Source organism: Neofelis nebulosa, chromosome 2 (genome assembly GCF_028018385.1).
Source record: "Neofelis nebulosa isolate mNeoNeb1 chromosome 2, mNeoNeb1.pri, whole genome shotgun sequence".
NCBI classification, from domain to species: Eukaryota; Metazoa; Chordata; class Mammalia; order Carnivora; family Felidae; genus Neofelis; species Neofelis nebulosa.
Window position 1 is genome coordinate 144337193 of NC_080783.1, and position 24314 is coordinate 144361506.

The following is a 24314-nucleotide window of genomic DNA, read 5'->3' on the forward strand; positions in this document are numbered from 1 at the left end:
AAGAGTTGGACCGTTAACTGACTGAGCCACCCAGGCACCCCTGATTTTGTGATTTTAATGTGTTTCTTTAGGGGGAAAAAAAGGATAAAGACTTGTATCTCATATCAGTGAAATACTATGCTATAACCTATTAGTAAAAATAATTACTTCTGCATAACAGTAAAAGCTGTATCTTAAACCATCTAAAGAAAATCTCTTTGCATTGTGAATGACTGTTCTTGAATATTCACGGTCTCAAAAGCCTGGACCTTCTCTTCCCAATTTACTGACTCTCCTGATTGCCACGTCTCATTCTTTTCATTCCCCATGTGGTCTTAATTTCAGGATTATGGATTTTGAGGATCTTACCACTTTTTGCAAAAGTGCTTCTCATAACAAAACTAGTGTTTGAGGTAAATACAGTTGTGCCCATCTTTATATAGTAAATGAATGTGTGTAAAGTCATTTTTATAGATTAAGCTGTATTAAGCTTAAGGTTGATTTAGCAGGTTTTTTCCTGTGAAGAAAATAATCAATTTAAAATATGTTTTATAATATGGATATTTATAGTGGTTTTGCCTGAGAGTGGGGTATACCCACCTTGCTTTTGGAGTTGGAAATTCTAAACAGACCAACATTAGAACAGTTCTTTCTAAACTTTGATGTGCATACAAATCATCTGAGGTCCTTGTCAACATACAGATTCTGCATTAGTAGTTCTTTTTTTTTAATTAAAAAATTTTTTTTTAACATTTATGTATTTTTGATAGAGACAGAATGTGAGCTGGGGAGGGGCAGAGAGAGAAGGAGACACAGAATCCAAAATAGGCTCCAGGCTCTGAGCAAGCTGTCAGCACAGAACCTGACGCAGGGCTCAAACCCATGAACCATGACATCATGATCTGAGCCGAAGTCAGACGCTTAACCGACCAAGCCACCCAGGTGCCCCTGCTTTAGTAGTTCTTGATGGGTCACAGACTATACGTTTTTAACAGGTCCATATGATGTTGATGCTGCTGGTCTGTGGACCACATTTGAATGCATAGGTCATCTATTTTCTGGGTGGACTAATTGTAACACAGAACCTGTAAACACTTTCTAGAAAATTCTAACTCGTAAATGGAAGTTTGGTGTTAGCTTGCTTGTGAAACAGCTACCTTTAAAACCTTTCAGTAAACTCCTTCACCTCCAAGGGATTTATGTGCTGGAGAGGAAATTAGTATGAGGGGGTGAGCTCCTCAGACACCTTTAGCTCTTCAGCTGTTAAGTGTGATGCACCCGTAGAAAGCAGGTGCATCTTTATTAGCTGGGGCTACACCTTGACACAATCATTATAGTTATTAAGGAATTTTCCCTCAGTTCTTCCTTTCATGTAACTCCTTTGCCTTCTCCTATTTTTTGCCTTGTGACTTAGTAGACCAAGGCAGGAGACTTTGTTGATTCACGGAGCCTGGGAACATGGTCACAGGCAACTAAACTGAGGAGACTAGGTAATGAAGGATGGTACCAGCTGACTGGATAAAAGGGGGAGTTGAGGTAGGTTAAACACGGTGCTAAAAAAATTAGTGTTAAGTTGGGCACACCTCATTTCTGCTCTAGCTGTTTTAAATTCTGGCTTCCTCAGGGGCGCCTGGGTGGTGCAGTCGGTTAAGCGTCCGACTTCAGCCAGGTCACGATCTCGCGGTCCGTGAGTTCGAGCCCCGCGTTGGGCTCTGGGCTGATGGCTCGGAGCCTGGAGCCTGTTTCCGATTCTATGTCTCCCTCTCTCTCTGCCCCTCCCCCGTTCATGCTCTGTCTCTCTCTGTCCCAAAAATAAATAAAAAATGTTGAAAAAAAAATTAAAAAAAAAATTCTGGCTTCCTCACTAATTCCTTTTTTTTTTTTTTAAAGTTTATATATTTTGAGAGAGAGAGAGAAAGAGTTCATGTGTGTGTGAGCAGGGGAGGGGCAGAGAGAGAATCCCAAGCAGGCTTGTCATTTTTAGTGCAGATCCCAACTTGGGGCTTGAACTCATGAACCGTGACATCATGACCTAAGCTGATACCAAGAGTTGGACACTTAATTAAGCCCCTCAGATGCCCGTCCTACTTATTCCTATTACCAGTTTCCAAGCTAGAACTTCAAAAAGTTAACATTTTTGAGAAGGGAAAAAAATTTCCCTAAATTTTCTAAGTTGTTGATATTTATTAAACATCTTGACACTGTATTTATTTACCACTTAATTTTAAAGATTTAATTGGTTTTATTCACTGACTTATGAATCAGGCAGCATCCCATTTAGCAGACAGAAGGGAGCTCCACGGAGCTGTACAAAATGATAGGAGGGAGTGAATAAGGACATTGTAGCAGTAATAAGTGTATTGCTTGTAGTAAGGTCACTGTTCTTTAGGGGATGGCAGGGGTCTGCCAGGCATATTACCTCACTAGTGCTGACCAGGTAATTCCTGAGTAACTGGTTAAAGATTCTGTTTCTGGGAGAGCCAGAACTATGATTCAGTTAGTTTGGTGATGTGGGGCTTAGCATCAATGACTCCATTTTCAGTCTGTTTTCTTGTTTGTACCTATTATTTATTTATTTATTTTGAGAGAGAGAGAGGCAGAGAGAGAGGGGAAAAGAGAGAGAATCCTAAGCAGGCTCCACGCTGGCAGCGTGGAACCCTGTGCAGGGCTCGATCCCACAAACTGTGAGATCATGACCTGAGCTGAAATCAAGAGTCAGATGCTTAACCACCTGAGCCACCCTGGTACCCCAGAGATTTTTTTTTTTTTTTTTAAGTACACTCTACCTTCAATGTGGGGATTGAACTCATATCCCAAGATCAAGAATTGCATGCTCTACCAACTCAGCCAGCCAAGCACCCTGGTCCAGTGCTTTTATGTAGCTGAATTTCACCTTCCCCAGAAGTGTTAATCTAGGTTCAGCAAGTGCTGTTGGCTATAGCACAGGCTAAAGGGTCATCAGTGATTATCTTATTATCAAGAACAACTTTGGCCAGAGTCCTGGGATTTATGTTGGGCAGCTATTGTGTTAGCAGTAGATTTTCCAATATCTTCAAGAGTTAAGGAGCTGACACTATATTTATTAAAAATTGGGATAAGACTCAGAGAAGCTTTAACCTCTGTGCCTGAAAAGCTGTCTTTTAAAATAACTTTTATTTATTTGTCCATGGTTTATAAGGTTTTCTGATTTGCCTTCCCGGACCTCATCGCCATCTCTGGTGGAGGAGAGCAATGAGCAACCTAATGCAGCCCTGGAGCTTGCCTCAGGCCCCAGGTGGTGGTCATTCTGATTTTGAAATTGGACCAGAAGAATCCAGAGGAATGCAACAACATTTTTACTTCTTGCTCCCTGCTAGCTTTTTTCTGGGCCTCCCCAAAATGTGTTTATTTTGCCGGCCATGCATGTGGAGCAGTCTGGAATTCTGTGTGGCACTAGATAGTGAAAAAAAGTGGAAAGATTTCCACATGACAGAGGTTATGGGAGTCGGAAATCTTGGATTATGCAGGACTCTGTGATTGAAAGGAAGAAATTTGGGAATGAGATTTATTTATTTTTTTAAATATTTATTTTTAAGAGAGAACAGGGAAGGGGCAGAGAGAAGGGGGACAGAGGATCCGAAGTGTTGACAGCACAGAGCCTGACACAGGGCTTGAACTCATGAACTATGAGATCATGACCTGAGGCAAAGTTGGACCCTTAACCGACTGAGCCACCCAGGCACCCCTGCACACTTTTTTTAAATTTGAAAATAAGTCTAGGGGGTGGAGATGTGGACTAGAAGCAGTTCCAAACTTTTAAGTATCAAATTAAGAATTTTCACTCATTAGAAGAAAAAAAGGCCTTTACTGTGAAAGAATTATCTGAACTTCAATAGCCGGTTAATGTATACTTTGAGAGCAGTGTCTGTCATATTGTAAAAGACCCTGGGGGCCTGACCCCAGCAGACCCCCCTCACCACCTTTGTCACCCCAGGATTGTCTCCAAGGATGGCTTCACTGTCACCAGCCAGGTCTCAGCCTGGCCCTCTCAAATGCCCAGCAAGTCTGTGTTCTCTGTTTTGCCATGTTTAATTAGCTCTGGAAATAGGCTATCAAAGGCTATCTGGCAACGGTTCGTTAATGGTACGAGGTGAATTCAAAAGCACTAATTAATTGGTTTAGATTATTTGCAAAGCCCATGCTGAAAAACCTAATGCCTGTAGGAGAAAGTTGGCAGAAAGACTGTTCAGAGATTAACCTGGACCTTACCCAGCTCAATTGCCTTTTGGAATTAGGCCAAGAGGGGAGTTGTTTTTCTTTTTGGAGAAGTGCTTGTGGTCACATTGTTTCCTAAATTCCCAGTTTACTGCTCCAGGGTCTAGTCTGATGCAGCTCAGATGGACCTTGCTGAGCTAGGGAACTCAAAGAGCATCTTCTAGAGGTTTTGTTTGTTTTTTATTTTGTGAGAGAAATGCAATTACTTAACATTCATTAACTAAATACTTCCCAAGGGCCTCTTCTTAGAGAAAGGAAAGGGAGCTCTGGTTTGTTATGAAATAATTCAGGTTTTAGTGTTAACCATTCAAAGCACCAGGATCAGGCCTTAAGTATCTCCCCCACCCTCCTTAAAATAAAACAAATCAGATTCCTCATTTCTCCTGTTTGGCTGGCCCAGGACAGCAAACTGCTACTGCATTTGGAAAATGGTGTTCAGAAATTTCAATTTGCAATCAAGTGCGTGCCAATTTAAGTTCAAGGTAAATTGTATATACGAAGGGGGAAAATAGGCTTGCATTTTATATTTTGTATTTTGCTACATTTGACATGTCTTATAAAATAATAATACCTAGAATTAGCTCAGCCAGATGAATTAGAAGGATAATGGAGGTCCCTGCCCCTTAAGATGAGAGAGATTTGAGGCTTTTTGGGCCAGGTGCCAGTGCTGGTGACTCTGAGAGCACTGCAGTCAGTTGAAGATGAAAATAGAGAAGAGTATTTTGCATTTATCTCAGAGCCAATAGAATGTTATATGAGGAAGCTGTTTTCTAAGCAGTATATAGCACTGTTTGAAAACACCCATCCAGAAATCTGCCAGTCCCTGGGCCTGGCCCTGCCTCCTACTGACAGACCTCAGTGTTTTTTCCCCATCCTTCTGGGCTTGAACAGCCTGTGAGTCAGTGGTTACGTACAAATCTCAGGCCAAATCGTACTTTATTATCATGATTCAGGAGAAAAGAATTCTAATGAAAAATTTCAGAGGCCTGTGCTGGGCTGTTTCATATTGTCAGATCTTCCTGAACTCAAGGAAGGCCCAACAAAATCTGTTATTTTCTGTTTATTACTCAACTTGGAATCTGCTGGAAAAATCTTACAAGAAAACCTCAGGAGAGTGTGTGCTGGTTGAAGAATTTGTTTCTGAGTGCACAGTGGCCTCTGTTTACTCTGTGTGATGCTGGCTATGCTGAGACCTTGGGCAACCTGCCTCCTCCTCAACCAGCAGATCTGGAGTAGGGACTTCGAACTTTTAACCCTTTTTGCACATAGTTCCCCTGGCAACTTGATGGAGTTGGTTGGAATGCAGATCTCAGAGCTGTGAGATAACATGAAAGATATTTTTTAAATTGGTAATAGAGCCTTTGAACCAATAAATGACCATGGTTTTTTTTTTTTTTTCTTTTTTTTTTGGTCTGATTACACTTTGATTTTAGAAAGTAATTTTGTGCCTCAATGTCAAGACTTACTAGTATATTCCACATAAGTTGTAAGACATTATGGATAATGTTACAACTAATAGTTAAATTGATGTCTTAAAGAGTGATTTTATTTAAAAAGATACAAAAAAAGTTACTCTAAAATAACCATGATTATTTATATTTAAGTCCATTTGAGTGGAAGAGAAAGGGGTTAGGATTGCCACTGATAGAGTGAAAAGTACACAGCATCTGTAATGTGTCATGTAGTAGTTTTGCTGTCCATGAACATGGTATACCTCTCCATTTGTGTAGGTTTTCTTTAATTTCTTTCAGCACTGCTTTTTGTTGTTTTCAGTAGTTTATTTTGAAGACTGTAGTGTGTCCAAATATGAACAGTGTCCCTCATGCATGTCTGTTTCATTAGAAGTAGGTATGAGAACCTCTCTTTAGAGCTGTAATTCTATCTTCTTCAAATTACTCTCCATTAATAATGGTGAAAACTAATTCTTCCTCTGGCCATTTGGAGAGTGAGCTTAGTCATTGATAATTAAAGCCACTGATGAAGTGAGTTATTGATCTGGCTAGCTTTGCTGTAAGTTGTCAGAACTCAGAGTTCAGTGTGTACTTAAGAAATATGTTCTTTAGTTAAGGCTCAAACTGCTGTTGCTGACCAGGGATAGCCATAGCATCTTTTCACTGAGGTGAAATGAGCATCCTTGTTCCTTTGGACTAAAGGTCAGTGTTAGAGGCAATATCAGAATGCAAAGGTTGAAAGTTTTATCCTTTTGCTGGGCTCTTGGGTTTTCCCAGCATATTTTTCTAGAGCATTATCACTCTGGTGAAGCTTTATTTGAGACTTGTAACTAAAGAGTTTTGTAGAGATTTTGTGCTCCAAATGTGAGGAATGCCTGAGGACTTTAACAAGGGAAACCTGTTGGACTGTTACACTCTTACTTAGTAAAAGTACTTTACCACCACAGTGTTCATTCTTGACAGAGGTTGTACGGTAGTTGTTCCTTTGGGCTGTGGATCCAGACACAGGTTCAGGCCCAGATGTTGCTATTTGCAGGCTATATGATGGCCTCAGTGTCCTCACATAAAAATAGAGATATCAGCAGTATCTACCACACTGTGTTCTTGTGAGGATTATAAATAAGATAATGCATATCAATCATAGGGGCATGTTTATTTTACATAAAACTTTAAAAAATAGTGTTCTTTGAAAATGTTAGCATGGTGAACATACTTACTCAGTCTTTTAAGTTGCAAGTCTTACTACTCAGACATATTTTTTTGATGCAAGAATCAGATCTGATTGTGAAATACAATTTTGCAGATAAGACTCTGTCAATGCCCAGTTTCTTTATTTTCCTTATGTTCTGCTCAGAGCAGTAGTGTCAGAGTACTGATACGGTATAAGGGGTGCAATGAAGCTGGGAGGAGGTTGTGAATAAGCTTTCTTTTCTTCTTGTTTTGGAGATTTGACAAGTTTATGACTTTCAGAGTTTCTATTGCCTGATCTGTAGGATACTGCTAATTATACTTAGTCTGTTGATTATTCTGAGAATGAAATGCATATAAAGCAACCAGCAATTTGTGGCACATAGTAAGTCTTCAAAAAGTTAATCATTACTTAGAGAATCTGTATATTTTGGAAAAGAAAGAGCTAGAACCGACTTATGATGGGCAGAGTGAGTTTATTGTTCAACTGTGTGCTCCCAACAGAGATAAGGCAGGTCAGGGTATTTCTTTGGGAGATGGCTGATTTGCTGTTGGCTGAGCTAGAACTCAGGTGGCTTTGAAATGAGCATAACAGCTGAAGGGCTAAATCTGGAGCCAGGATGGAAAAGACCTTGCTCCTCTGGAGGAAGTGAGTTGGCCTTTAGCATGAATCCTCAAGAAAGGCAGTAGTGGCACTGAGGAGTAGGGCTGGGGGAGAGGTCGGAGAACCCAGAAGCAATGGAATGAGACCACCTAATGGTAATTTTCCTCATCTGTGTAGTACCTCTGGGCTCAGTCCCACCATCCTACTTAAAATTGAAATCCCTCTGAACCCCTGGTATCTCCCTTCTTTCTTACTTTGCTCTGTTTTTTCCCTTATAGCACTTATCATTTTAAAACATGTTTATGATTTACTATTTTTATTATTTATCTTCCCCCACTAAAATGTAAGCTCTACGAAAGTCAAGTCACTTTGCAAAAGCTATGGTGCAGCTTTTCCATATATATGAAAATTCTCAAGTAGAAGAGTTTGCACATTGTCTTTGTCCCTGCTTGAACGTCCTCTTTCAGGGAGAGGGCAGGGACTGTTCACTGATAAATCCCTCGTCCCTTGCACGGAGTGGCTGCTTAGTATTTATTCAATAAATCAATAATTAAAACCCTGTCTCATTCATAAAGTACGATAAAGAGAAACAACTTTGCTAAAGTAACAAGTCTGAATCTTAATGTATTTTATTTTGGAGGAAAGAAAAAGTGTTGGAGACTATTCTGTGGACACCAGGTGAGGAGTCACCGTTTAGATTCTTAGATAAAACAATGTCTGAGTGACCTGTGGTGGTTGATTTAAAGGCAGGTACTGGATCTGTCACAAGATAATGTCTTTGACAGCAAAAAGATATTGCTTCTTGGTAAACACTCTATAAAGCTTAGCATAAGACTCTTTAGTACTCTGCACCTTGGCTTAAGAATTGGTGGTATATTACATTCAGGAGCTGAAGGTTAACTCTTTAAACCAGTGGTCCTCAAAGTGTGACCACAGATCTGACACCTTTTCAAGGGGTCCGTGAGGTCAGAAGTATGATAATGATAATTCTAAGTGGTCTTTCACAAGGTTAACACCGCAGTGATGGTGTAAAAGGAATATTGGATAAAACAGCTGGTGCCTTTGTGGGGATCGAGACAATGCCACACATTACTTTCAGTTAAGAATGTTCTTGCCGAAGGAGTTAAAAATCCTCAAATACATGTCTTTTTCATGTTTTGTATGATGAAATGGGCAGTAGGCAAGTAGCACTTCTTATTCCAAAGTGCAGTGGTTGTGCTGAGGAAACACTTGTGCAGTTGTTTGTATTGTGAGCTGAACGAGTCTGTTTTTCATGGAATGCCATTTTACTTGAAAGAGGCACTGACAAACGATGGTTATCTAGCCTTCAGTGCTTGGCAGCCATTTTTTGAAAATGAACAAAGCGATTCTGTTATTTCAAAGAAAACAGTGTACAATATTAGTTGCCAATGAAAAATTTTATTTTTCAAGCAAAAATTAAAGTTTTGGAAAACTTACATTCATCACCATGATCATACAGTTTCTCAATAGTTAATACTTTTTAATGCGATCAATGGAAATATTCACAAATATGATTTTTTTGATATCATATAAGAAATATGTCAATATTTTTCATATTTACATAACTCAGTGAACCATGATTTTCCAGATGGCCGATACATGATGTTACAAAATCATGTGTGGGTAATAAAAGATCTCACATCTTGATAGTATAAGAGCAATTGATTTTTTTTTTTTTTAATTTTTTTTTTCAACGTTTTTTATTTATTTTTTTGGGACAGAGAGAGACAGAGCATGAACGGGGGAGGGGCAGAGAGAGAGGGAGACACAGAATCGGAAACAGGCTCCAGGCTCCGAGCCATCAGAGCCCCAGAGCCTGACGCGGGGCTCGAACTCACGGACCGTGAGATCGTGACCTGGCTGAAGTCGGACGCTTAACCGACTGCGCCATCCAGGCGCCCCAAAGAGCAATTGATTTTTAAAAACTTTATATATTCAGATAATTTTGGACTTACAGAAGACTTATATAAGTAGTACAAAGAGTTCCCATATACCCTTTACTCAGCTTCACCTTATGATAGCATTTATATGCCCTTAGAACAATTATTAAAACTACAAAATTAATCTTGGTACAATATTATTAACTAAAGTATGGAATTTATTTGGGTTTCACCAATTTCCCCCTTAATGTTTGTTTTCGATTCCAGGACCTAACTCAAAATTTCAAATTGCATTTGTCATGTTTCCTTGGCCTCCTCCAGTCTGTGACAGTTCTTTTAGTGACATTGCCACTTTTGAAAGAGCGGTCACTTGTTTTGGAACATGCTCCTCAATATGAGCTTATCTGATATCTCTCATGATTGCATTAAGACGATGCATTATTGGGAAGGGTACACAGAGATAATGTGCCCTTCTCAGGGCATCAAATCAGGGTTACATTAAGATGATACGTCTGGTTACTGGTGATGTTAGCCTTTATCAGTTGGCTAACGTGGTCTCTGCCATATTTCTCTACTGTAAAGTTACTACTTTTTCCTTTGTAATTGGTATTTTCAGAGCAATGGATTTTAATGTAACAAGGTAGGAAAAGTTTATTATACGATTCAGATTCCACATCACATCTAACCTTTAAGTAATGGCTATTTAATGAGTTTAGGTAAAATATCAAAGAAGAAATAGCTAACTACAAGTGTATGAAAAGACTATTAAGATTTGCTTCCCCTCTCCAACTGTATATCTGTGTGAGGCCAGATTTCTTCATATCCTTCAACCAGAATAATGTATCACAATAAATTGAATGCAGAAGTAGATCTGAAAACCCAGCTGTCTTCTATTAAGCTAGACATTAAAGAGTTTGCAAAAATGTAAACCAATGCCGCTGTTCTCGCTAAGTTGTTTTATTTCAAAAAGTTATTTTTCATAAAAGATAAAATTTGCATTAACATGCAGTAGGTTTATTATTGTTGGTTTTAAATGAATTAAATATTAAAAAAATTTTTTTTAGTTTTTATTTTTGAGAGAGACAGAGACAGAATGCGAGTGGGTTAGGGGCAGAGAGAGAGGGAGACACAGAATCTGAAGCAGGCTCCAGGCTCTGAGCTGTCAGCACAGAGCCCAACGCAGGGCTCGAACTCACGGAGTGTGAGATCATGACCTGAGCCGAAGTCGGACGCTCAACTGACTGAGCCACCCAGATGCCTCATGAATTAAATATTTTAAAACATTTTCTCAGTTTTAATTTCTGTTGTGCTAAACGTTAGTAGCTATAACTCATACCAACAAAATCTCTTTAGAGTCTTCAGTAATTTTAAAGCACAAAGGGATCTTAAGACCAAAAAATTTCAGAATTGCTGCTTGCTAAACAAAAGAAGAGATATCTTGGCATGTGGAGGGGGAGAATCATGTCTTCTGGCCCAAATGAAGTTTTGGTGAAGGATTTTACCCAGAAGTCTTGCCCTGGGGAGGTTACTCACTTAGTACCTCTGTATCTGTTTTCTCACCTGACAGATGAGGGATTGGCCTGAAGATTTTTGGTTTCTTTCAGCTCCCAGATTTTATGATTCCAAGTCACTGTTGCTGTCAAAGATCTCGCTTAGCAGCACGGGCATTATCGAGCAATATAAGTAGTTTCTAGAGAGTGGTATTTACAAAGTTAATGATGAAGAAGATCATATCTGGAGGATATGACATTGTAATATTTGTGAGGCTGGGATTTGAGAGTCTTGTTCTGACTTTTTAAAAATTAGTTCTTTCAGTGTCCCCTTCAAAAAAATTGTAGTTTTAGGTCTTAAGTGGTTTTTACTATACTGAGTAGGAGAAAGATTTTTAATTATTGCTGAATATTTTTTTTGTCAGTTTATGTGTATCGCAAATTAAAAAGTGCATGATTTCCTAGGATTTTTGTGCTATAATGTTCTGTGTATGTATGTGTAAACTTCTTTTGTGTGGAGATTTATAAATATTTACATAAATCATTTTTCTTTGTTATGGGTTCTTCATATATCACTGATGTCTATACTGAAGCAGGCTTGAGTTGTAATATTCATTATATACTTAAAACCTTCATGAAGTTAATTATTTTAGTACTTGGTTTTTTAAAAAAAACTTGATTTTTTTTTAATGTTTAGTTTTGAGAGAGACAGAAAGTGTGAGCGGGGGAAGGGGTAGAGAGAGGAAGACAGAGGATCTGAAGCTGTTAGCACAGAGCCCAATGTGGGGCTCAAACTCATGAACTATGAGATCATGATCTGAGCCAAAGTTGGATGCTTAACTGACTGCGCCACCTAGGCGCCCCTAAGAAAACTTGATTAAGACGCTTGAGACATCCTTGATATTTACAAATGTGAACTTTAAAAAAAAAAAAAAAGCCACCTGGAATGTATTGAGAATCCCAAACTTTGGAACTAACATTTTCCTTTCTTAGTTTAAATGGAAGGAGACTTGATGACTTTGGTTTTTAAAGATGAAGAAACACAAGGGAAGGGGAAGCCAGTGGTATATTGTCCTATTAAGTATCAGCCTCAATCAGTTTTTAAACAGGATCCTGAATTCCTGTCAAGTGGATTTTGTAATGGAAACTGCCACAGTTGAGGGCCAGCCCTGTCATGTTCACCAATTTGGGCATCTCTGATAGTTAGCAGAAATATAAATATCTAATGTAGTGTGTGTTTGTTATACTGTCATATCATAGGAAAATTTTGTAATTGATTTGAGCCAAATTCTTCCAGTGCTTAAGCTACTACTTGGAAATAAGATTTGGAAACTGAACTTTCTTCTTTTTTTTTTTTTTTAATTTTTTTAAATGTTTATTTACTTTTGAGAGACACAGAGACAGAATGTGAGTGGGTTAGGGGCAGAAAGACAGGGAGACACAGATCTGAAGCAGGATCCAGGCTCCGAGCTGTCAGCACAGAGCCCATTGCGGGGCTGTCACGAGCTGTCAGATCATGACCTGAGCTGAAGTGGGACGCTCAACTGACTGAGACATCCAGGCGCCCCTGAACTAACTTTCTTTAGCACTTCTACGATTTGGTAAATTATAGTAAGTTTAGTATGCATTATATCTAAAAGAGAAATTTTTGATAATCTTACATCAGAAAAGTTTCATTCATCACATTTCAAGAGTCCCTTTTCAGTAGTTAATTATTTCAGGTTATTTATACAACCTGGTCTAAGAGGAAAATGCTCGTCACCTGCAATGAGGCAGCTTAACAGAGTATACGCTTCGGAACACAGACTTGAGAGCCAGCTGCCTAGGTGCAAATCCCAGGCCTGCCACTAAATAGCCTTGTAACCTCTGTTTGCTTCAGTGTCTTCATCTATAAAGTGGAGCTAATATAATAATAGTATCCATCTCACTAGATGGTTTTGAAATTTAATGAGATACCATGCTTCACCTGCTCAAAACCTGCCTAGCACTTACTAAGCTCTGCTAAGCCATAGCTTTTAGTATTTGTGTGCTATTAACATTATTAGTTAACATGTGGTATATTTTAGGTTGCTTATTTCTTCCTGACATCTGAATTTCTATCTCATTAGTAACATTATCTGTAAGTAATGTTTTAGGGTAAGTTACATCTGGGTAGATTTTACATTCATAAGGCACACTGCTAGAGTTCTAGATTTGTGGTATGTTCGTATTTTAAGGATCCTTAGAGATGATCTGGTTCAGCTCAGCCTGATACATAAATCACCTTTGTAATATCCTGTTGACTGAGCCTCTAGCCTTGACTTGAATTTAAAATATCCCCGACCCTTGGGAAATTCGTCCTTGTGTTGTGCAATCCACCTGGCTGTAAACCCCCACTCTGAGCTCCTTTTCTGCCCTGTAGAGCTGCATGGAATTTGGTTAACAAATAACCCACCTGACTGGTGGTAAATGAATTCTGGATAACTAAGGGTTGTCTAAAAGTGACCAGAATGCTGCATCAATGAGACTTAAAGTACTTTGCTCCCTGTTGGTAAAAGAGTAAGGCTTGTATTTGTAGACAGAGTTGCTTTGAGCAGTTGGGTACACATTTGGCATAGAAACTTGTCCCACTGAGCCTGTGGTTGGGGCAGTGAGCCAGAGGGGAAAGGCAGCACCTGGGTCTCTACACCTCACTTCAAAACACCCCCATGCATTGTTGTACAAGTCCTTTCCTGGAGGATGATCTTCTTTGTGTTTAAAAGTTTGATCTGCACTATGTTTTTTTTAAATTGCCTATTTCTCCTGTGTAGAATGGAAACTCCATGAAAGAAGAGGAGAAGGCTGCTTACCTTGTTTACTGCTATATCTGTAGCAGCTACCAGAACCTGGGATATGTAGGCGCTCAGTATTCAAATGATGGGATTACAGATTAAACACTCAAATGTGAATATGTTTTCAATTTAGTGCAGGGAAATAAATGTCACTTTTACTTGTATGTCGTGGCCCATTCTTTGCGCCTGAGCTGAAGGAGAACCTGTCAGAGGATAGGAAATGAGGTCTCAGGAAAAATATTAATACTATTTTTATTTGCAGCTTTCATATACATTCAGAAAATGTGTTTTTTTTTTCTGTTTTGATATGTGACGATTTTCTAGAAAGGAAAGAAAGTTTTCTAATTTTATCAAAGGCAGAGGTAAACGATGCTATGATGCTATCATAAAGATATATGATGGAAGAATTGGGTTTTGAAATCTGCTCAGCTGGATAGCAGCTTCAGACTGTAGCCCCAGTGATGTTATATGAACTAAGCTCTACTCTGAGTGCTAATGAAACAAATTGGCCAGAAATATGAATTGTGAAAAGCCATCAAAAGATTACAATTTAGGAGAAAAATGTCGTGAAAATTCTAACATACAAAATCCAAATAGTTCCTTTTTCTGAAGGCTTTAAACATTTTTCTTAGGTTATAGAAAATATATTTAAAATTAAAATGACATTAGCTGAGAATTTTGCATAGTTAATTAAGGAAATCTGAGCTTCCTTTTTCCTTTGGTGTATTTCTCTTTAATGTGCCAATAGCTGAGTTTTCCATAAAATGAGGACATACATTTAAGTTAGAACTCATTGGCATATTGCTTGGTTATCTTGGGTCAGCATTTTCTCTGGGAAGAAACACCTTTTGAGTTTGGAACCAGAATGCCAGTTCCTGCCTTCTAGTCCAGGTACCATCCTCCCTGCATGCCTCTGCTCCCCCTCCCCCACTAGGGCTGATGTTGGCTTAGTCACTTGACTCAGTCAGTAAGTCAATATGACTTTGAGTGAGTTACTTAACATCATTCTACTTCAGTGTTTTCAGCTGTAAAATGAAGACAATTGTATATGTCAAGGTGGTTTTGAGGAATAAATACATAAATACAAGTAAAGTGCTTGGAAGATGGCCTGGCACATAATAACTACTCCATAGATTGATTGATTATTTATTTATTTATTTATTTATTTATTTATTTATTTTTGAGAGAAAGAGAGCACAAGCATAGGAGGGTCAGAGAGAGAGAGAGAGAGCGCGAGAGAGATTGAGAGAGAGAGAGGAGAAAGAGAATCCCAAGCCGGCTCTACATTCAGCAAGGAGCCCAATGCGGGGCTTGATTTCACATCAGTGAGATCATGACCTGAACCAAAATCAAGAATTAGATGCTTAATCAGCTGAGCCCCCAGGTGCCCTAGATGATAATATTACTATTGTCAAATGTGGATATTTTGAGGAAAATATAGTGACAAATAGATTCTTAAAAAACTTTGGAAATTACCCTCTACAAATTCCAAGGAATATGAACATTGTCTCCATGAGGCCTTAGTGTTTGTAAAGTTCTTTGCCATTGAGGCCACTTGCTATGCTTCCATTTATGCTTCCCTGTGTGAGGTATGGAGTTCATTTCTGAGGTGTTCCATTAATCATGAACAAGGAATGCTGTAAAGAAAAGAAGGTAGTTAGAAAATGAAGTAACATTTAATTTCCTAAAGCTAAACCTTTACTTGGAATTTTAACTTTGTTGAATTTCTGAGTAAGGAGATAAAAAGCTGTTCCATTCTTAGATTCACATTGTTCATAGGCAAAATGGAAAAAGGAATAGATAAAAATTACAATTTTGAGGGGAAAAGGACTTAAAAAAATTTTTTTAATGTTTATTTTTGAGAGAGAGAGACAGAGTGCAAGTGGGGGAGGGGCAGAGAGACAGAGAGGGACACACAGATTTCGAAGCAGGCTCCAGGCTCAGCGATGTCAGCACAGAGCCTGACATGGGGCTCGAACTCACAAACCATGAGATCATGACTTGAGCTGAGGTTGGATGCTTAACTGACTGAGCCACCCAGGTGCCCCAAAAGGACTTTTTTTTATAATTGTCTATATCAATCAAATTCCATTAAGATGTTGTCTTAATGATCATTTTGTGTCTTCAGAGAATTGAGCAGATTTTGAACATGCTTCCCCCCCCCCTTAAAATATTTTGACCATTATATTGAACAGTATTTGGGTTTTGTAAAAATAGAGGTAATTAATTGTGGAGTATTTTGATGTTCATCAGGCAAAGGAAACATATTACTTTGTATAAACTGAAGTTAATATGGAGTCTTTGAAATCTAAATTACTGAGCTATTTGCCTAAGGACAGACGTCTTAATGATTTACATTTCCTTTGGCCTGTAATAAACTACAGTGGTGGGATTATCACAGAAGCATCCTGTGTGTGAAACATTTGGGTCCTGTTTGGAAAGCATGTTGAATCCAAAATTTCAGGTTTACCTTTGGAGTTACACTGATAAATTAGGAAACTTTCACCCCATTTTACTCTTCTTGCTGTGGTCTAATTGGTTCATGGTGATAAAGACAGAAGCGTATGTTTTTGAGAAAGGTAAGCCTTCATTTTGATTAAGTTTTAAATGGTCACCATCTCTGGAACTGTCACTGGGACCAAGGAATGTTTATTACTTCCATGTTGTTAACACGGGATGGGTCTGAAAGATGTGAAGTGAGGTTTATGTTTGGTCCTATTTTGTGGCTTCTTTGGGCTCCAGCCAAGGTAACTTGGTTTTGTAAGGGCCAAGAGGACCTGCCTTGTAACCTCTTTTTTATAGCTGTTTTTATGTTTGTATCTGAAATTATCTGCCTTAAGGACAGAAGCTCTACTTTGCAGAGGAAAAAAACCAACTGTTTCTGATCTTAGCCAATGGACAATGATGGGAGTGGCCATGGGTGTATGTGTTTCCAGACACAGTTGTGTTTCATACCTGCTGTAGTTGTATTCAGATTGCCCAAGCAGATCTTGTGGCTTTTTGGCAGGGTTGCCTTGGGAAGATGGAAACACAGTAGGGATAGTTTCTAATTAAGAAAGACCTCTAGGACTTCGGTCCGGAGGTCTTCTTTTCTGACCTGTGTGTGTCAGGTGGGGTGCGGGGTTTCCTGCTGTGGAGTGGGGAGAACCGTGTCATACCTTCACGGAGAAGGGAGAAAGCACCTGAGTGGCATACATGATTCAGAAGTGTCACAGACCCAACTCCATCTTTACTTTTCCAAGGTTCTTCCTGTTGCACAGAGCTCTGGCCCTGCCCCTGGGGACTGTGGAACCCTCAGGGAGGAAGTTGCCACTCCTATGCCCTTTATTCTTCCTGTGCCCCTGGCTGAGATCTGTCGTGTGGGTCTGGGCCCCACCTTGAAATCACATTAGTACTTAGCAGTTTGCTTGGTGGTTCCTCCTCAGTGTCTGGCCTCCTGTAGGAAGTACTGGCTGGCGTGACTGCAGCTCCTGTTGACCCACAGAGGCACAGGGACAGATAGCCCAGACTGTAGAATCCAAAGAAAGCTCTGGGTGACCTCTGCTATTTAGCAGCTGCTCCTAGCACCAGTCACTGTGGCAACTGGGCTCTGTTTATGAAAATGAACGAGGACCTCAAGGCTGGGGCATTCACACCATGGACAGAGCTCCCCCTGGAAATACATTGCCTGCCAGATTGCCAGGGCTAAACCCAAACAAAGACATACCAAACAAAAGTAGCTGGAGAAGTGTTCTGCCCTTGGGGGACATGCACATGGCCTAATTTGCCTGGTATCCTCCTTTACCCAACAGAACCATGCCAGAATGAGCTTATCTTGGGTATGCCAGAAAAAGGAGACAAAGACCCTGGTACTCCTATGGGTAATTTTCTGAGCATACACTTGCGTTGCAGGGCTGGTGTCTAGCTGTGGGTTTAGAAGGAAGTTTAGTACGAAGGATCTGACTTTTTGAAAATCTTATTTTAGGTTCTGCTTTTTGTAAACTGTAAAGCTATTTCTGGGTCTGCACCTTTAGAATTGACCTTTGTCTGGAGGAATAACTGAGTTTGGAGTTTGTCCTCTTTGAGTCCTTGGCTTTCACAGGGATGATCCAAACATTCCCCGTGGGAAATGGTGAGCGATAGACATCTTTGAGCACCCTCTGAAACCCAGAGCTTCCTTTGAGGAGACTGCTATGTTCTGGGTGCTTCTAGCATTCTTAGGTTTTATGACTCCATGGCTGGGCCCTTCCAGCATATGTGTCTTTTAGCCTCATTTATATGCTCACTGGGGTATAGATAGATGAAGCTATAGTCTGCATTGAATGTTCCCAGAGTTTGGAGCTGGAAGGACCCATAAAAATCATCAAACCACACTCCCCTATTTTGTTTTTTTTTTAATTAATTAATTTATTTTTAGAGAGAAAGAGAGCAGGAGCAGGGGAGGGGCAGAGAGAAGGAGAGAGAGAATCCCAAGCCAGCTCTGCACTGTTAGCCCAGAGCCCAACACATAGCTTGATCCTGTGAGCTGTGAAATCATGACCTGAGTTAAAATCAAGAGTCAGACGCTTGGGAGCACCTGGGTACCTCCGTCAGTAGAGTGACCCACTTCAACTCAGGTCATGATCTCCTGGTTTGTGAGTTTGAGCCTTGCATTGGGCTCTGTGCTGACACCTCAGAGCCTGAAGCCTGCTTTGGATTCTGTGTTTCCCTTTCTCTCTGCCCCTCCCCTACTCGCTCTCTCTTTCTCTCAAAAATAAATAAACATTAAAAGAGAGAGAGAGAGATGCTTAACTGAACCACCCAGGCTCCCTGCACACTCCTCTGTTTTAAAGATGTGTAAGCCAAGGCTAAAAGGTCACTCAGCTAGTTTGGCAGAGCTGGGTGCTCGGGTCTTTTAATGCTGATCCAGAGCTCCCTTCCCAGCGCTATGTCTTGTCACTGTGAAAGGCTGATTGGGCTGTGGGTTAGGTGTCCCGGTAGAGGAGGGACAGATGGGGAAGTTGAGAGGGCTGGCTTTGATTTGCCAACAGAACAAAGATATTCAGGAATGACATATATTCAGAGAAAGAGGGACTCTCACATGTAAGCCAGCCTTAGCTTTAAAGTTTAAAATATCCAGGGTTCCTGAGTGGCTCAGTTGGTTAAGCATCTGACTTCGGCTCAGGTCATGATCTCACAGTTGGTGAGTTCGAGCCCTGCATTGGGTTCTGTGCTGAAAGCTCAGAGCCTGGAGCCTGCTTCAGATTCTGTATCTCCCTGTCTCTCTGCTCCTCCCCAACTTGTGTTCTCTCTCTCTCTCTCTCAAAAATAAATGAATAAATATTTTTAAAAAATTGTTAAAGTTTAAAGTATCCATTCACAGGGTACCAGGCTGGCTCAGTCTGTAGAGCATGCAACTCTTGATCTCAGGGTTGTGAGTTCAAGCCCCACATTGGGCATAGAGCTTACTTAATAAAAATAAATAAAACAAAAAACTAAAATATCTATTCAGTGCATTGAGGAGGCCTTCAGGCCCCCCACCTGCTCTTCTTGATCTGATCAGATGTTAAGGAATTGGGATAAAAGGACCTGGGGTGGGGGTGCTACTAGTTGTGAGTGCTGTGAGAAGAATGTGAGCTTAAACCAGAGTCCCTTCCTAGAGGGATTCAAGCCTGCTGTACCCCATCAACGCTTTACTCCTTAACTTACCCTATATGTCCTGGGGTTTGAACAGCTGCTGTTCCTCATGAAGGTGACCATCCTGAGGGACCCTTCACTGCAGGGAAGGGAGTGAAGCCAAGTGTACTGGGTCTTACTTCAATACTCAGGCCTTTGCCATTACTGGGGTGGCTGCCACTATTTGCTCATGATAATTCTTTATGAACTCTCTGTTGATACACCAAACCAAATCAGTAGTGGTCTTCCTTTAGCTGAGGATTTAAGTTAAACTATAATCATAAGTACCCTTGTTGGTTTCCATTCATTTCAGTACTGCACATTTGTATTTTGGGGCATGGAGGTGATGTTTCTGCCCTGTCTTGGCTGAGGTACCCGAGTGAAATGTGAGTTTGCCATTTGGTAAACTCTCCTCCAACCAGCTGATGAAGCTAAAGTACCGACAGGGTTGATTGGTCATATTTGAGAGTTCATCATGGGCATGAATATTGGTACAGATGAATCCCGTGCTTCACCCTGTATAATTATAATCAAAGGAAGAAGCCCACTTTTCCAGGTTTATTCTGTAACTATCAAGGCTTTCAAGTTGTCCTGGGGAAGGGATAAGGAAGAGGACTGCTACAGTATGCTCTGTACTGGTTCTGTCAGGCTTTGGAAAACAGACCTCAGGGTGATCTGAAAAGCCAGTACCCTGAACTAGCTGAAGCCATTAACCAAAATGATGTCTGGACAGTCTGGAGCTGAACAGGTTTCTGTAGTATCTATTTACAGTTAGCCAGTGAGGTTAATAACAACTTAGCCGGGAGCCAGTGCCTGCACTGGCCATAACTCACTTGTGTTCTGGACAGGGGTCAGAGAAACTGAATAGATTTATTCATTCAGGGAGCAGTGAGTAACAGCAGCCTTAGCTGCAAAACCAGCTCTTTTCAGCTTTTTGCTGACATGCACGATGATTGTTTTTAACAGGTTGGCTAAAAAATGAACCTGTGAAAGTCAAGGCTTTATTCCTCTCTGTCCAACCCTCACGTGCTTTCTCATAGCTTCCTGTAGTCATTCAGTAAACATTTATCAAGTGCCTACTGTGTGCCAGGAACTGTGTTATCACAAACCAGTAACTTATTCTTAGTTAATGAATGATCTTATGCAGCAGGCACACAAAGAAGCCTTAAGAAGGGGTGGATAATTGGGATCTTTTATGTCTCTTCCTGCTTATTCTTTGGTGCCTTCACATCGGGGAAAGGAAGTGGAAGTCAACTTAAATTAGTTTATTTTGGTAATAGTTTTAGAAAAGGTTTGGAGAAGGAAATTGAAACTATTGAGAAGTAGGAGGTTTGGGGATTACTGCTGGAGTTTTCCTATTCCTTCTAGCCCAGGGACTTTGTCCCAGTTACCACTGATAATGGACCCTTTTCATGTTTAACTGTCTTGTCAGTAAGTCAGTGACACATGCTGAGAATAGAAACCAGTACCATTCCATGTTGTAATCGCCAGTCTATACACGCCCTACTGGTTCTGTTGTTGTGATTGTTGCTATGATGCTTAGCTTCAAATGCTAGCCATTTGCCTGGCATTTGACATCACACCTACAGGGTCCCTACTACAAGCTTACCTTCCTTGGAATCCCAGGACCTTTTCCACATTGACACCACAGGAAGTGGTGGAGGAGAAGGGATAGGAGCCTTCCCTTGATAAAATGATAAAACGTGGCCTTTGTTTGAGGCAATAAAGGGAACTGTGTTCATCTGTTTTAATAGAGAAGCCCTTTGCTTAGGTAATTTTTTTCTGTTAAATTCTGTTTTTTCAAGTATTTAGGGTTAAGTGTAACTTTGTCCATTGTTTTCTGTTCTTCCGAAATATGTGACTTGCAATGGTTGACTATATGCTAGATCTTCTGGTAGGAAATTAAACACAGATGTAGCCTCTAGTCTTTGCTCCATAGATGCTCCCTGACCCATGAGGGAAGACGGAACATCAGATGGCATGTTGAGAAGCTTTAAAAAAAAAAATGTTTATTTTTCAGAGAGCTCAAGCAGGGGAGGGGCGGGGCAGAGAGAGAGAGACAGAGAGACAGAGGATCAGAAGTGGGCTCTTCGCTGACAGCACTGAGCCCCTCGTGGGTCTTCAACTCATGAACCTTGAGATCATGACCTGAGCGGAAGTCTGATACTCAACTGACTGAGCCACCCAGTTGCCCCAGGCTGTTTTGACTTTACCAGGCATAGGGTTATCTTAACTGAAAACAGATCTCCTGATGGTTGTAGGAATGTCTTAGTAGATATCAGTGCTTGTTCATAGTTCCAGGAAGAGTGATGTGATGCTTTCTTTGGCTCTCTTAAGGGTGATAGAGCCTCTTTCTCTTTCCCCAACCCCCCAGCATGCCTCTGCCTCTCTTCGCACTCATTGGTGAATTGATATAGTGCCATCTATCCTTGAACCAGCCACTGGCAATGAGTAATAGAGTTGCCATGACTGGCTTAGACTGATCAGCTAGAAAATCAATGACGTTACTTACCATAGGGGTCTCCTGCGAAAATAAATGCAGTTCTTCTTCCAGTAGAAGAAATGCACATCTAGTAGGACCCTGTAAGGATAAGAGGTCAAAGACAAAGTAATGGAGAAGAGGTCCTGGCTCTTGTTGGTGTTCCCTCAGTTCCCTAGATATCCTTATAGGGGGCCTTCTAATGTGGTGCTACACTGTGTACCTGCCTGTCTCCCTACTTCTAGAGTGTAGTTTCGTAAGGCTAAGGTACTCTGTCTTTCTCAATATTTGTGGTCACCATACCTGTCATATATGGGATTTGAACATATTGAATGAAAAGAGATGTTTTAAATTTTTTCATGTTTAACTTTTATCAAACATTCCTTGAAATAACTGTACCATTGACATCTTATTTGTTAAATATTTTATAACACCTTAGAAATACAATTCACATACTGTATAATTCATCTATTTAGAGTGGTTACAATTCACTGGATTTTAGTATGTTAATTCACAGAATTGCCCAACCACCACCTAGTCAATTTTAGAACATTTTCATCACTCCAAAAAGAAATACCATACCCTTTAACTGTCACTCCCCACTGTACCCCTCCTCTAGCACCTGACAACCACTAATGTATTTTCTGTTTCTATGGACTTGCTTCTTCTGGACATCCCATGCAGTCATTCAGTCTGTGACTTTTTGTGTCTGGCTTCTTTTACTTAGCATAATGTCTTCAAGGGTCATCCATATAGTAGCCTATATCAGCACTTCACTCATTTTTTATGGCCCTATAGTATTCCATTGTATGTGTGTAGCACATTTTCTTAATCCATTATCAGTTGATAGACATTTGTGTTGTTTCTAGTTTGGGGCTATTGCAAATAATGCTGCTAAGAACATTTGTGTACTTGATGTGTGGGCATATGTTTTTATTTCTCTTGGATCTATGTATACCTAGGTGTAGAACCGCCGACTCAGGTGGTAATTCCATGTCTAACCTCTTGAGGGACTGCCAAACTGGCTGCCTCAGTGGTTACATTTTACATTCCCAGCTGCCACATATGAAGCTCTAGTTTCTCTACATCCTTGCCAGCCCTTGTTGTTATTTGTCTTTTTGATAATAGCCATCCTAATGGGTATCAAGGGGTATCTCCTTGTGTGTTCATTGATTAAAAAAAATAAACAAACATTTAGTTGGTTGTGTCAGAAGCTCCCTGTTAGATGTGAAGACATAGAGATGAGTAACTTGACCTTTTCTGCCTCTCTGATCTCACCTTCCTCATGTCTTTCCTCTTAATTGGTGTTTCATACCACTAAATTGTTTTGTAGTCTCTACACTACCATGTTGTTTCTTACCTCTAGACCTTTGCTTGTGTTCTTCCCTCTGCCTGGAATATGAATACGAATGCTAATGCTAAGCATAATAGTAGTAATACTGCTCAACTCTTTTTTTAATTTTTAAAAAATTTTTATTTACTCTTGAAAGAGAGAGAAAGAAAACATGAGTGGGGGAGGGGCAGAGAGAGAGAGGGAGACACAGAATCTGAAGTAGGCTCCAGACTCTGAGCTGTCAGCAAGCCCGATGTCGGGCTTGAACTCATGATCTGTGAGATCATGACCTGAGTGAAGTTGGTTGCCCAACCGACTGAGCCACCCAGGTGCCCCAATACTGGTTAAGTCTTATACAGCCAGTAAATCATAGAGCTGGCAGTTGGCTCCAGAGTCTGCGTTCTTAGTGCATAAGTACTGTGCTATATATTTTTTAAGTTCAGCTTTGTTGAAGTAAAATTTACATAGACTAAAATGCATACATTTTAAGGGTACAGTTTGATGAGTTTTGATAATATGTATATAGCTCTTAAGCCACCACTTCTATCAACTTAGGGAAGATACAGGTTTTTTTCCTGTCACTCTCTCCCTTTCCTCTTCGCCTGTGTTCCTTTGTGGTGAGTATCCCCGTTCCCAGGCATAGTGACCTGCTTTCTGTCACTAAAGACTAGTCTTGCCTATTCCAGAATTTCATGTACTCTCTTGAGTCTGGCTCCTTTTGTTCAGCAACACGTATTTGAGAGTTAACCAACCAATTGTTTTATGTATCAGTGGTTTGTTCTTTTTTGATGCTGAGCATATCCATTGTACAGATATAACTCAATTTGTTTATTCATTCACCAGTTGATGGGCATTTGATTGTTCCCTTTTATTATGAAAAAAATGGTATAAACATTTTGCAAACATTTCTTTTTTATGAACATATGTTCTAATTTTTCTTGGATAAACACCTACAAGTGCAATTGCTCTGTTGTATGGTAAGTGTATGCTTAGCCTCATAAGAAACTGCCACCCAGTTCTCCAAACTAGATATATCTATATTGATTTACATTTTTTAATTTAATTTTTTTAAAGTAAGCTCTGTGCCCGACGTGGGGCTTGGACTCATGACCCTGAGATCAAGAGTTGCATGCTCTACCAACTGAGCCAGCCAGGTGCCCCCTATATTGATTTTGATACAGATTTGTCCTT

At 40.2% G+C, this 24314-nt stretch overlaps 1 protein-coding gene and 1 long non-coding RNA gene across 4 annotated transcripts in view; both read left to right on the top strand.

Moving 5' to 3' along the window:
- The window catches only part of TGFBR3 (transforming growth factor beta receptor 3), a 207080-nt gene that overhangs the window by 36294 nt on the left and 146472 nt on the right, over window positions 1-24314 (top strand). The gene's annotated exons all lie outside the window — the stretch shown is intronic.
- On the top strand, window positions 1886-11814 carry LOC131504387 (uncharacterized). Its single transcript, XR_009257954.1, has 2 exons — window positions 1886-9146; window positions 9393-11814. It is a non-coding gene; the product is annotated as an uncharacterized LOC131504387 (long non-coding RNA).